The sequence below is a fragment of the Armigeres subalbatus genome, chromosome 3 (assembly GCF_024139115.2).
Source record: "Armigeres subalbatus isolate Guangzhou_Male chromosome 3, GZ_Asu_2, whole genome shotgun sequence".
Lineage (NCBI taxonomy): Eukaryota > Metazoa > Arthropoda > Insecta > Diptera > Culicidae > Armigeres > Armigeres subalbatus.
The window spans coordinates 396,779,510-396,794,366 of record NC_085141.1 but is presented as its reverse complement, the minus strand read 5'-3'; the positions used below and the strand labels follow the sequence as shown (position 1 = coordinate 396,794,366).

Sequence of the window (14,857 nt, the reverse complement as noted above, 5' to 3'; positions counted from 1 at the left end):
AATGAAACGTGTGACGTCAAATTCGCTTGGTACACTTCTCCCTTCTCACTTCTCACATCTTTATCATCTTTATCTCATTTTTTCACATTTTACATCTCACTCTCACTTTACATTTGTCGTCTCTTACTTCTCACTTCTCGATTCTCACTTCTCAACTGTTTGCTTCTCACCTCTCACATCACACTTCACACACCTCACTTCTCCCTTCTAACTTCTCTCTTGTCCCTTCTCACTTCTTACATCTCACTACTCGTATCAAATGTCTCACTTCTTACTTCTAAATCTCACTTCTCACTTGTAGTTTCTCATTTCTCGGCTCTCACTTATAACTTCTCACTTTTCACATATCTTATCTTTATCTCATTTCTCACTTCTCACTATTCACTTCTCACCTCTCACTTTACACTTCTCGCTCCTCAATTCTCACTTCTCACTTCTTACTTCCCACTCCCCACTTCTATCTTCTAACTCCACCCTTCTTGCCTTTTTTTCTCACATCTTACTACTTTTCATTTCTCGCACCTCACTTCTCCCATCTCACTTCTCACAACCCAGTTCTCTCTATTCAATTCTGGCTTCTTACTTCTCACTTCTCATATCTTACTTCTCGTATTGAATTTCTCACTTCTCATTTGTCGCCTCCAACCTATTTCTCGGCTCTCACTTCTCGTTTCTCACTTCTCACATCTTACATCTCACTTCTCGTTTTGAATTTCTCACTTTCCAATTTCACTTCTCATTTGTCGCTTCCAACCCATTTCTCGGCTCTCACTTATCACTTCTCGCTTCTCACATCTTACACCTCATTTCTCTTATCTAATTTCGCACTTCTAAATCTTACTTCTCACTTATAGCTTCTCATTTCTCGGCTCTCACTTATCACTCTTGTTTCTCATTTATCATTTTTCAGATCTCACATATTTATCTCATTTCTCACTTCACACTATTCACTTCTCGCCTCTCACTTCTGATTTCCCGCGTCTCACTTTTCACTTCTCACTTTTCACTTCTCACTTTTCACTTCTCACTTCTCACTTCTCGCTCCCCACTTCTTACTTCTCACTTCTTGCTTCTTACTTCTAACTTCTAATTTCTCATTTCTGCCTTCCCACTTCTCCCTTCTTGTTTCTCACTTCTTACATCTTATATATTACTTCTCACTTCTCCTTTCTCACTTCTGATTTCCCACATCTCACTTCTCACTTTTCAAAAATCACTTTCCACTGCTCACCTTTTACTTCTCACTACTCGCATATCATTCCTTACTTCACACTTCCCAAGTCTCACATTCCTTTCCCATTCCCTTCCTATTTCTCACTTCTCATCCACTTTTTACTTCAACTTTTTACAATTTTCACGTGATATCAAGACTTTTTCGAAAAATCGCGTAAAATATTAAAACCGCGTGAATCCCAAAAACCGCGTAAATCCCAAAACCCGCGTAAAAAAAGTCGCGTAAAAAGTGACCCGCGTAAAAAAACCGCGTAAAAAGAGACCCCAGTGTACAATCTTTAGACACAAATATTTTATTTAATATTAAGAAGAAGTATTCGACTTTTACTGATGTGCTATTAGACAAAGTTCTAGAAAAAAACATTCCAAAAATCAACTTCTGGAATGAGTTTTTAGGAAAAGCATCAAAATCTGACTAAAGGATTCAAACAATCCTTGTTTTTTAACACTAATAAAGCAATTTTCATAAGTGTAAATCGTAATAGCTTATTGATCAAAACTACAGAATCCTCTAAAATCGCCTCGTCTAACCTCGTTGGTGTTTTTTCTTGTATTGCCCCAAGAATGCATTAACGATGCTGTTATGAAACTTCTAGTTGGTTACTTGTTTACAACAACAACATCGTGCTCACTGCTAATAGTGTAGATTAAACATTTCCAAAAACTATATTTATCAACAGTAATTATCACAAAACTATTCTCTGAAACATCATCAGCATGCATACCATGATGAAGAATTTCTAACTGGAACGAAATTGTTTTTTGCAAACTTTTCTCCAACATGTCATCTGTTGCTCAGTTCCAGCCGAGCAACCAATTCTGAACAATGCTGGGTTATCTGCGACAGCAGAGAAAGTAACTACGGACGGTGGTGCAGAAGCCACCGTAAACCAACACAGCCCTGTTGACATTCCAACGCCTGAAAATTTGTCGATTGACACCAGGTCCAGCCATATAGGGTAAGGGAGGTATTTTGGACCGCTTTAGGAGATGGCCGAACGATTTTTCGAATAAAAGTTAGATTTTGTAATAATGCTTGATCAATTCCCTATGAAACTACAAAGTGGTGAATGCTAGGTAGAATTTGTAGGTAAAAATGATGTAAATCCCACCGAAAGAACCAAACTATCATAAATTCTGAAGATATGTAAGATTTAATTTTGGACCGCCTGTTTTTATTTTGGACCACCTGTTGAACATATTTTGGACCACTCAAATAATTTTGTATTGCTCGCAAAGTTATGTTACTATTAGATTAAATTAGTGATCTCCAGCATTTTCGACTTTTTCATCCTGAAATTCCTTGTTAAGCAATACATTTTTACAAGCACTCAAAAGCTTAGAACAATATCTACAAGCTAAGGGTATTGAAATTAATATCAATTTCAGTACCACTCGGTACAGCATCATGAAGGCAAAACAAACGTGCGGCCCATGGCCGTGATGTATGCACCTGGTCACTCCTACCCTGCCACATTTTTATGTAGATCTGTTCCATTTGCGCCATTGATAGTAGTGGGTTGCCCGGTTCTTTCTTGCTCCTTGGACATTCTTTTTCAAAACGAAACATAATCGTAGAACGCGGAACTCTGTTGCATTGGCAAGCAGCACGGATGGAGAGCTCTAGCAAAGATTGGTTCTTGTCATAGAGCTTTCTTAACTGTTCTGCCCACAATAGCATATTGTGGGAATTCTAGTAAAGATGGGACTGATATGCGATCATAGGCAGTATTTTCGTGTGGAAATAATAAAAAAAACAGTTACATGTTGGGTTAATAGATATTTTTTAATGTTTTTCATTTTTCTAATGAACGGTAATTTATAAATGCTATATGAACAGTAATTTATGAATGATTTGATACTAGAGAACCAAATGGTTGGTAAAAACAAAAGTTTAAGAGATCTAGAACTTAAAAAGAAGATATGTCGAAAATATGTTCGGCTCAATGAAAAATGAACCTATTTTGGACATGCCTAAGAATACTGTTTTTAATCTTACGATGTTTTGCTCGAGATAGGAAACTGCTTCTATTAGGTTGTAATAATTCATCAACATCATTCACATGTTTTAAATCTATGTACAAATAAACTTACAGCTTTTGAAAGTTGACTTAAATTTTACAATGTCGTCTTTGTTTTGGTCTAATCCAGCTAGAATGGGTAAATGCGTGCAAATATTCTTAATAATTGCAATATTTCATAAGAAACAAATGTAGGAAATACCGTCCTGATAGTTTATTTTTGCAATAACATTTAAATGTTGCATGTTTTATTTAGTTTTGTGTGATATAAATACAAAATTCTGCTGGGTGGTCCAAAATATGAGCCCGGTCCAAAATACAGCCGTTACCCTACGAGCTCATCCTTTGTCGTCGTCGTCGTCGCCAGTGCGGTTCGACCATCATCATTGCCAGCCTCAGCCGTCAGCCGAAAACCATGGTTGAAAATTTAATCAGCAACTATTTACACCAATGAATTCTTGATGTAAACCCTCAATCTCTGGTCGTTGGAAATGCGGATCGATTGCAGTGCGGTCGATTTGAGGCGAACAAATATGCACAGTATTCCAGAGGAACAGAAATCAGATTCAAGCGGAAATAAGCGTTTTCACTGAACAGCCATGACTGATTGCCCCAACTTTATATTTTCATTTAAGTCTGTTATAATATACAATGCCTCAAAAAATTTACTTGTAATGTAAATCAAACATAGTAAAAGTCGTCCATAACTGATTTTCTGTTAGTTAATATAAGCCATTTCTTTTCATTTGTGCCATTAGTGCTAGGATCCAGTCATATTATTTCAAAGATAAAGTAACTCCCTCTCAATAGGTTTTAAAAATCCCTCAATAACAATAAAGCCTCCATTCCCTCTATATGGGTATAAATAATATAAATATTTTATTATCTGCCATCTGAGTTATCAATAATTCATATTTCATAACGCAATTTCTTTTCTATAAAAAAAAGGTCTTGCAATATAACGCAATTATATCATATAATCGTTCAAAGAATCCATCAATAAGGCTCAAATTGAATCATTCCTTCGTTCCTGTTCGCTGAACAATTTCCCTTGTGGAATCGATGATTGTATTGTAAAACTATCAAGTCAATATGATGAAATGGAAACCTTCCATGCCAATCCCCGTTGACCGTTCCCGCTCCGCACCATCGACCGACGGCCTGTCAAGGAACGCAACTTCCAATTACGGTGTCATTTTCAGGATCCGATATACAAACACATTAAACTACACAACAGTTACGACGCCTTCGCTGTCGCATACATATCATGCACTCCCACCCATAGCCCAAGTCGCGTCGTAATACGAAATTGATTGGAAATATCATTTATTGGAACAACATTATGCGCCCGGCTGGCTGGCAGTGTTTCACATTGATGCCCTCCACCCCCCACAGCCAGCGTCAACATTATTATATAGTGTTGGGTAGTGCCCGGGAAAATGTGCGGGGAGTGTGCGAAATATGACGCGTGTGTGTATGTGTGTCGGAGTGTCACTCTTTCTCCTCTTCGGTGCCATGAAAATGTCTCAAGTCGTTCGGTTACCATATCGGAAGGCACTTAAAGGGCGGGTTGTCACAGTCAAGTTATTACACGGCCCCCCAACCCGTCCATGGTCGATCGAACGCAGAAAGCAGCCACCACGCTTCACCATTTATGATGTCGTGGGAGTGCGATTAGGGTGTGTCATGATTTTTGCAAGATAAGTTCAGGGTTTGGCTAAAGTATATAAACTTCTTTTATAAATTTTCTCTATTTTCTTCGATGTTAAAAAATATAGTTTTGCATAAAAATTACGTGATTTGATGAGGCGAGGCTAAAGCGCTTTTGGGCAGAAACAGCTTTTAATAGAAGTTCTACAGAGCCCACGACAAACTTTTCATCATCCTAGATAGATCTCGAAGGATTCATTTCCTCAGCCCTCAGCTAATATAAGTCAGAAAGAATTAGTAACTAGTAAGAAATAATAAGTAACTTTCAAAGAAACTCAGAAATGCTCTAAAAGAAAATCAATGAAATTAAATTAAAAGTACTTGAAAATCATTTAGAATTTCCATTGGGATTGAAACAGATTTCAAAATAATTCAGCATCCTTGCTTCACACACTGTTAAGGTTGAGATTTTTTTGTCTTCATCTACGTGATTTTTAATTCCTATGACTAGTTCTTCACTATTAAGGTTGAGATCACACTAGATTCAAATTGCAGAAATATGTAAACTAATTTCAAGAAACATATTTAAATCAATGTTGACTTTAACTTGTTTAGTACTTCATTTTTTAACCTTTCCGTCCCCAACGTCTGTTTTTAAAAGCTTTCAAAAATCTAAACTGCTGTAAAAATCGCATTTCTTGACCGATTCTTTCGCAACAAGTTGCATTCCATCCGGATGGATCCCAATTTTCGATTTATACTAGTTTCGAGGCTATCCACAATACGGTTCCAGAATTATTCCAGATTCCGTTGGGGTCAGTTGTCCCCGGAATAAGTGGCCATTTACAATTTTAAGTCAAAACAGGTCGTGCGACACCTCAAACTTCATGATTTCACAAAGCAATGATGGGAATGATATTTGTGGGGTTCCTGGCCCACTCGGACTCAATCTGGCCACATCGGTCACAATCCGGGGACCTACGGAATGGCCATTTTCTAAATTGATTCAAAATAGGTCGTGCGACACCTCAAACTTCATGATTTTACAAAGCAATGATAAGAATGATATTTTTAGGGTTCCTGGCCCACTTGTATTCAATCTGGCCACATCGGTCACAATCCGGGGACCAACGGAATGGCCATTTTCTAAATTGATTCAAAATAGGTCGTGCGACACCTCAAACTTCATGATTTTACAAAGTAATGATGAGAATGATATTTTTAGGGTTCCTGGCCCACTTGGACTCAATCTGGCCACATCGGTTACAATCCGGGGACCTACGGAATGGCCATTTTCTAAATTGATTCAAAATAGGTCGTGCGACACCTCAAACTTCATGATTTTACAAAGTAATGATGAGAATGATATTTTTAGGGTTCCTGGCCCACTCGGATTCAATCCGGCCACATCGGTCACAATCCGGGTACCAACGGAATGGCCGTTTTCTAAAATGATTCAAAATAGATCGTGCGACACCTCAAACTTCATGATTTTACAAAGCAATGATAAGAATGAAATGAAAATGATTAATCTGAAATGAAAATAATTAATCCGGCCGCAACGGTCACAGTTCAGGGACCAACGGAATGACCATTTTCTAAAATGATTCAAAATAGATCGTGCGACACCTCAAACTTCATGATTTTACAAAGCAATGATAAGAATGATATTTTTAGGGTTCCTGTCCCATTCGGATTCAATCCGGCCACATCGGTCACAGTCCAGGGACCAACGGAATGGCCATTTTATAAATTGATTCAAAATAGGTCGAGCGACACCTCAAACTTCATGATTTTACAAAGCAATGATAAGAATGATACTGATACGGACTCAATCTGGCCACATCGGTCACAATCCGGGGAGCTACGGAATGGCCATTTTCTAAATTGATTCAAAATAGGTCGTGCGACACCTCAAACTTCATGATTTTAAAAAGTAATGATGGAAATGATATTTTTAGAATTCCTGGCCTACTCGGATTCAATCCGGCCACATCGGTCACAGTCCAGGGACCAACGGAATGGCCATTTTCTAAATTGATTCAAAATAGGTCGTGCGACACCTCAAACTTCATGATTTTACAAAGCAATGATGTGATTGATATTTGTGGGGTTCCTGGCCCACTCGGACTCAATCTGGCCACATCGGTCACAATTCGGGGACCTACGGAATGGCCGTATATATTTTTAGGGTTCCTGGCCCACTCGGATTCAATCCGACCACGTCGGTCGCAATCCAGGGACCCAGGAATTCCACCGAAAATTTATACAGAAATTATACCGTAAATAAAATCAACAATGGAATTTTCGGAGGATTTCCTAGATTAATTCCCAAAGAAATCCTGAAAGAATTCCGGAGTTCCTGCAGGATTTTCTCCGAGAATTATTCCGGTAGTTCTATCGGCAGATCCTACGGGGGTTCCTCTGAAAATTCTTCTGGAAATTTCTCCAGAATTTCCTCTGGGAATTCATTCAAGCTTTCTTTCTGGAATTCATTTAGGCTTCTTTAGGAATTTATATAGAAATTCCACCAGAAGCTCCACCGAGAATTTCTCTAGGAGCTTTGTAACAGTAGGCCGTTACACGAAACAAATTTGATTTATTTTGTAAATAATATTTGAATTCTTAATTATAATTAATTGTCTTTTTTTGCACCACATCACATGGAACGACTCAAGAACAGCATAATATTTCAAGAACTACGCGCTTAAGACAAAATTAAAGGTCCGCCTACATCCATGCAATCGGTAGACACAACACCTGAGCCTCCAGAAGATTCGTTAAATCTCTCGCGAGAATTAATTGATTGCCCGCGATCGAGAATCAACCGAATGTTGAATTTGGTGGAGAACCTTTGGGGATTGGGGAAAAGAACGAAGAAGCGTAACTTTATGACTACTGGTGGGAGCGAGAAGTCAGCAACTAGAGCGCGAACATGAAATCCGATTCGGAACTCTTCGCGAAAAGATGACTGTGCCCTGACTATTTAATCTGAGGGCTCCAAAATTCCATTTCACTTTGCCTGGTTAGTTCAAACGTTTCTAAAGTTTTTCCCGTGATCCGCGATTTCTCAAAAGTGAGATAAATTAAAAAAGGAGGTAGCTCAGTGAATAACAATTTGAATTTTGCAGGATTAGCTAGTTTCCCCCAAGTGCCGATTATTCGTTATAGTGTGAGCCAAGAAAAGTTAAGAAAGGTATTGAAGTCGTGCTTAGTGATGTTGCGTTGCTCTCTTAACCCTTTATCTGTCGAACAGCCGTTCGACGGCTTTATGTTTCGGATATAGGCACCTCGTGAAACAACCGTCGTGAACATCCACCAGGCGAGCCGCCGGCCCACATCCATCGGTGGCCGAAGGGGCCGTTCATATCGCGCCCAACATCATCCCGCATCTACGTCCACGTAAGTGAGTGATCCCACCTGTGAACCTACGTAGTGCGAACCGTAACCGGGGCCGTTTTGAATCCCCAAGCCGGTCTGCCGTCGATAAGCTTAACAGCATCGGCGGTCAAGTTTAAAGTCTTTGGACCACCACGTGATCGGGAATCAACTCACCAGCAAGACCGCTTAACGCTGTAGGGGAATTGATCAACGCGTTTCCTGCTTCTTTTCCCACGCCGGCGAACAATAGCGGTTCCCACGCTATCTGGAGCAAAGCCAAGCCGACGGACAAAGGGACCCAAGCCACGCCGTCGGACAATAGAGGAAGGTGAGCGAACAATGCCGGCCCGCCGACAATAGAATGCGGAAGCGCAAAGCGTGAGTAACATGTGCACATGTGACGTCATTGGTAGAGTGTGAAAGTGTAGGGTAGAGAGCACGCAAATATAGGGGTAGATCGTTAGGCCTAAAGTTAATAGAAATAGATAATAAAGCTAGCAATGTGAAAATGATCTGTAAATGTAATCCATCCCCCTACTCTCCGCAATATTCTTCCCGCTGTTAATGGTCATTCGAGCTCTCTCCTTTTTGCGATTCTTCGTTGTTAATTCATTGGTTGTGAATGAAACCGTTCAAGCTTTCGAGACGGTCGCCACCTAGGTACAAGTAGTGGAATTTCCGATGATGATAAATTGAACTTTTATGGGAGAAGTTCGTCTTTGAAACGTTGCGTTAGGGTCGTGTCAGTAATGTTCGCTCTAGTTGATGAATTTTGAGTAAGACGGACGCTAGGAAAGTGGAGTTTGCGGAATTGTTCTTGGAACCTTCCTTCGAAGGTTTCTTCCATTGGACCAACTTCGGAGTCTTAGACCGGGCAACAATTGAGCGGGAAGTCCTCTAACGAGGTGGCGCTTAAGCTTCCTGTTTGAAATCGAACAATTTTCGCGAACCCACCGTGGCGAATTTTAGGGAATTTCCGGCCGGCCACGAACAACTCTGCTCGTGCGGCTATAACTGGCGCCCAACTACAGTTCGAACCTAGGAACGCTGGAATAAATTATAGAATATTTGAATTTGAATGGAGGAATTATAGTAATATTGCATTAAATTAATTACGGGTTTTTTCGGTATATTTTTTATGAATTAGCTGTTTAGTTTCGTTTTTTTTTCTGGAGTACACATTTCTGGCTTATGAGATTTTTTAAATATTTTTTGGATATTCTAGGTAGTACACTATATATTTTTGGAACAAATTTCTATATTTTTGTATATATATTTATAACTAGTTTATTTCTTTTTCTATTTTTTTTTGTTTCCTTTATTATCTAATTGTTTATTTATTTTTACTGTCTTATAATTATTGATTATTTTTGCAACATGGATTTACTGAAAGTAAACATGAATTCGAAGTATCCTTATGCGGGTCATCTACTTAATGAAGAGATAGACTATGAGTTAAAATTACGGAATTACACTGAAGAGTTGGGAAAAGAGTTAAAATCTAAGGAAAGACTACTCAGAAGGCTGTTCTATGAGGACGAAAAAGAGAATCGTGAGTATCGAACTTTATTGACAATAGATCAAGAGTTCCAACTAGTTGCAGATAGCGTAAACGAAATAAGAAGTGGGTTGGTTAAAGCTTTTGATGTCAGGTATATCTCTCGACTAAAACATTATTATCTGCGAGTACAAAGATGTGTGGCAGGAGATGATGAGGCTAAAAAAATGAAAGAGTTGCTTCTAGGAAACATTACTACACTACTTTCGAAACACAAAGTTGATTTAGGAATGCAGTTCAGTCCTACGGGTGGAGAATTGCCGAAGGAAAACAATCCTGATCAGTTAGGGCAGATAACAGGAGCTGAAGCGGTAATAAATCAGCCACCGCTTCCAATAGCTGCTTTAAGCAACTCAGAAATTCACCAAGTAACGGACTCCGAACAATCTATGCTTAACGCGAATAAGCTACACAGAAAGAAAAACCATTTGTCAAATTAAAAAAACCGTTGGTTAAAATAAAAAGTTGCGTTGGTTCTTTTTCGTAGAGAGTCGCGAACATTCAGAATAAAAGTTGACAAACTTTTGTATCGAACGAGGCTTCGAAAGTTGTTGTCTACTCTGGAATTAAAAGTTTCAACTTTCAAAACAATGTAGCAGAAATGTCAGATACGCTGTAAAATTAAAAGTTTAATATTTTTAGATTGAACTATGGCAGTTTTGCAAGCAGTTTTGATTCTTGTAAATAAAAAAACAAATCAGACATGTCTACATTTTGAAAAGTCTGTAAGTCCAATTAAGAACGACTCTTTTGCAAGCTCTTTTGTCTTTGAAATATAGAAGTTAATTTTAGACTCACAAACTATTCAAAATCTATGCATGACAATATTGGATTTTAAAATGGAACGAATATTTTTATTTACATCTGGACATAGTATAAATTTCACAGGAACAGATGAAACCGGATTATCTTTTTGTCACTATCATGCATTAATTGCGCTTGATGTTCACGGTGATCTACATTATTCCTATATAATACAGGATATCGTCGGTTCCTCCTGGCCGTTCTCACGTCACGCCCACCACTATTGCACAAACGTGGAGTTGGTAGCATTTCAATCTCCATCACTTTAGCCTGTAAACGGTTGCGGTATATTTTTTTTAATTTCTAATGGTTAAAGAGAATTTAAATTACGCGTATACAAACTTTCCTCGCATTATTGCCAACCAATCTCAAATGCTACTATTTGTGCAGTAGATTCTCAATGATGCGAGAAAAATTGTGTGTCCGAGGGAAATGACACATTTTTTGTCATTGTCATTTTTCCTTCGGTTATCTAGCGCATCAACAAAGTTTTCCTACCTGTATAAGGAATTTCCGGGCTCAAAGAACAATTGCCCCAACCTCATGTTTGTCCGGATTTCTGGGAAGAAGCATCAGAAGCATGGAGTTTCTGCAATGATAAACAAAACAATATGAGGTAAAACCAAGGGTAAAACCTTCTCGAAACTGAACCTCGGACAGCAGCACATTCAGCAAGATGTATGTTTACTTACCTTATAAAAAATGGCTCGATAGGATGAATCGAAACCGAATCGTCTGCCTTTTTATCCGAGGCACAACGAAGTAGATTTGAAGACATTTTTAACGAGTTTTCGCGCGGTGATAAACTTGTTATTAAATATTTACTGTTGATGTGAATGTCAACAGAAGACCGAGACAGTCTCGTTGCATTGTGGACCTACAGCAAATCAGTTGATGGTCAAAATTGTATTTACTCGTGCACATACATTTCAAATTGTTTTATGTATATTTATATAAAGGTATTATAGACTTGATTATAGCATTAAAAAAATTGTGATGCTTTGAATCGAGCAATGAGCTATAGTTGAAATACATATTAGAGTAAATATTGTTTTCTTATTTCTTACGAGTTTTTTTGTGTTGAGCCATCCCATAGTGATCCAAAGTTGAGTTTTTTCTTTGTTCTATGCCAGCCATGCAAGCTAATTTGAACAGTTCTACAATTCTCAAGTTGAAAGAGAAAACTTTTAAATTCACACTTTCAACAAGGGAAGAATACTTTCAAATCAAATACAATACTTTGGTTGTAAGCGGTTTGACTTTTATTTTAAAGAAAAATACTTACTCTTCAGTTACAAAGTACAACATTTTTAATTATAACAATATTCGTTTTTTCTGTGTAGGAGCATACAAAAAACAGACACAAATTGTTAGTAAGGAGGCCGATATACAAAACCAGAATAAGTCAGATGAGATTGATGAGCTGAAGACGAAGCTAGGAAATTTAGAAACTCAACTTAACAACCTGACAATGATGCTTATGGCATCAATTCCTAGCCTACAACAGGGACAAACTTTCGGTGCGGGTAACCCAGGCCAATCGTCAGCGAGTCACACTAATCAAGTGGCTACTAGGCAACATAACATTAGGGCAAATAGGTTCGAAGAGATTCAAAATGCGAATGCAGGAGCTCAGCCAACAAGTCAGACTCAAGCAAACTATATGGGACCCACTGGGCATGCCAGTGCAGATTATGAAGATAATAGCAGTGAGGAAAACATTTCGGTTGGTTATCCTAATTGGCATGCATCAACAGTACACAGAGATGATAGAATTCAGTACGACCGTAAAATGGAAAAATGGAATCTGTGCTTTGCGGGAGACTCCAGGTCAATTTCTTTAGAGGACTTTATTTACAAAGTAAAAGTATTGGCAAGTATGAATGGAATTCCCAATGCCAAACTGCTTAGCAATATCCATTTACTGTTAAGAGGTGAAGCATCAAATTGGTTTTTTACTTACTACCAACCCTTATGGACCTGGGAGGTTTTCGAAACCAGAATAAGGTTCAGATTTGGTAACCCAAATCAAGATCAAGGTAACCGTCAAAAAATTTATGATCGAAAGCAACAAAAAGGAGAAACTTTCATTGCCTTCGTCACAGAAATTGAGCGACTGAACAAACTGCTAACCAAGCCCTTATCAAGTAGAAGGAAATTTGAAATTATTTGGGAGAATATGAGGCAACATTACCGTTCCAAACTAGCTTGCTTTTCGGTGAACACCTTAGAGCAGCTGATTCAGACCAATTACCGGATTGATGCTAATGATCCATCACTACATCCAATAGGTCCAAAACTATCGGTGCATAACATTGAGGGCGAAGAGGACGAGGAATCAGAAAATGAGGAGGTCAATGCGATTGATAGAAGACAGGCTAGGAACCAAACCCAAGGACTGACTCAAGACCGAGGGGTGCGGAATACGAGGGAGGAACAGGAAACATCTAGGGTACCCATGTGCTGGAATTGTCGTCAGCGTGGTCATTTTTGGCGAGAATGTAGAGAAATGAAAACTACATTTTGCTACGTCTGTGGTAATCCTGGCAAGATTTCCTCAAATTGCGATAAGCACCCTCGACGTTCAAATCAAAGTCAGCCGGTTGACACAAGTCGACCTTCGGGAAACTAAGTTCGGGATGCGGTACAGGGAACGCTGTCATCCTAAACAGCCAAATCGTTCCTAATTCAAATTCCACTCCTTACGTCGACCCGTTAGAGAGTCTTTTAGAAATTAAAATACAAACTAGTCGTTGTCCTCACATTAAAGTTCGCATTTTCGAAGAGGAAATGGAAGCCTTGTTGGATTCGGGTGCGGGCATTAGCGTGACCAATTCCAAACAATTAATTGAACAGCATGGGTTAAAAATATTACCATCGCCGATTCGAATTTGTACAGCAGACAAAACCAAATATTCGTGTGTTGGTTATACCAATTTGCCAATAACTTTCAGGGGCATTACTAGGGTAATTGCAGTAGTAATTGTCCCGGAAATATCCAGAGGGGTGAGAGTGGGAATAAATGTCTGGGAGGCCGTTGAAATCAAACCCGTGATGCAAGGGACCAGTGGCCGGGAAGAGGTTGCAGAAATAGGTAATATCGAAGATACCGAATTAATGCATTTTTCATTCACCCAATTGAAACACTTCCAATTGTGGGGAATTCAACTCCAGATGCGACTCTTGATATCCCAGAACTTGATTTGCCCGAGGCCTCAACGACCACACCTGAAACGGTGGAAATCGAGCACAATTTGAATGTAGAAGAGCGAGACCTTCTTGAAGGAATTATCCGACAGTTTCCATGCACTACTGAAAATGTTTTGGGGCGAACAACCTTATTGCAACATGAGATTGTTCTAAGGGAAGATGCAAAACCAAGAAGACAACCGATTTATAAATGTTCACCAACCATCCAAGCTGAAATGGACCGCGAAATTGAGCGCTATAAAAGACTTGACGCGATCGAAGAATGTTCAAGTGAGTGGGCCAACCCTCTAGTCCCTGTTCGAAAATCGAATGGCAAACTAAGAGTATGTTTGGACTCACGCCGAATTAATGCTTTAACAAAAAAAGACTCATATCCCATGAGAGATATGAGGGGCATTTTTCACCGCTTAGGAAGCGCCAAATTCTTTTCCGTAATAGATTTAAAAGATGCCTATTTCCAGATTCCTCTTAAAGAGGAATCGCGCGATTATACGGCTTTTAGAACATCTAAAGGGCTTTATAGGTTCAAAGTTTGCCCATTCGGGTTAACTAATGCTCCATTCAGTATGTGCAGACTAATGGACAAAGTTATCGGTTTCGATCTAGAACCCTATGTATTCGTCTATCTGGACGACATAGTGGTAGCGACCAAAACTCTCTCAGAGCATTTTAGGCTGCTAAAGCTAGTCGCAGAACGTCTTAGAAAAGCAAATCTAACGATTTCGCTTGATAAATCAAGATTTTGTAGGAAGCAAGTAAGCTATCTAGGTTACTTGCTGACTGAAGAAGGCGTTGCAATTGATAGTGCCAGGATTGAGCCAATATTAAATTACACCAGGCCTAAAAGCGTAAAAGACATACGTCGTCTCTTAGGGTTAGCAGGTTTCTATCAAAAATTTATCAAAGATTACAGTAAAATCGCTGCGCCAATATCAGATCTGTTGAAGAAAAACCCAAAGAAATTCACTTGGACTGAGGCGGCAGAGGAGGCATTCCAAAA

At 39.0% G+C, this 14,857-nt stretch overlaps 1 protein-coding gene and 1 long non-coding RNA gene across 15 annotated transcripts in view; one reads left to right on the top strand and one right to left on the bottom strand.

The window, feature by feature from the left end:
- The window catches only part of LOC134226894 (protein O-mannosyl-transferase Tmtc3-like), a 741,179-nt gene that overhangs the window by 613,980 nt on the left and 112,342 nt on the right, over positions 1 to 14,857 (top strand). The gene's annotated exons all lie outside the window — the stretch shown is intronic.
- LOC134224006 (uncharacterized) lies at positions 10,690 to 11,496 on the bottom strand. The gene is made up of 3 exons (XR_009982804.1): positions 11,340 to 11,496; positions 11,146 to 11,236; positions 10,690 to 10,917 (listed from the first exon to the last, which is right to left on the bottom strand). It is a non-coding gene; the product is annotated as an uncharacterized LOC134224006 (long non-coding RNA).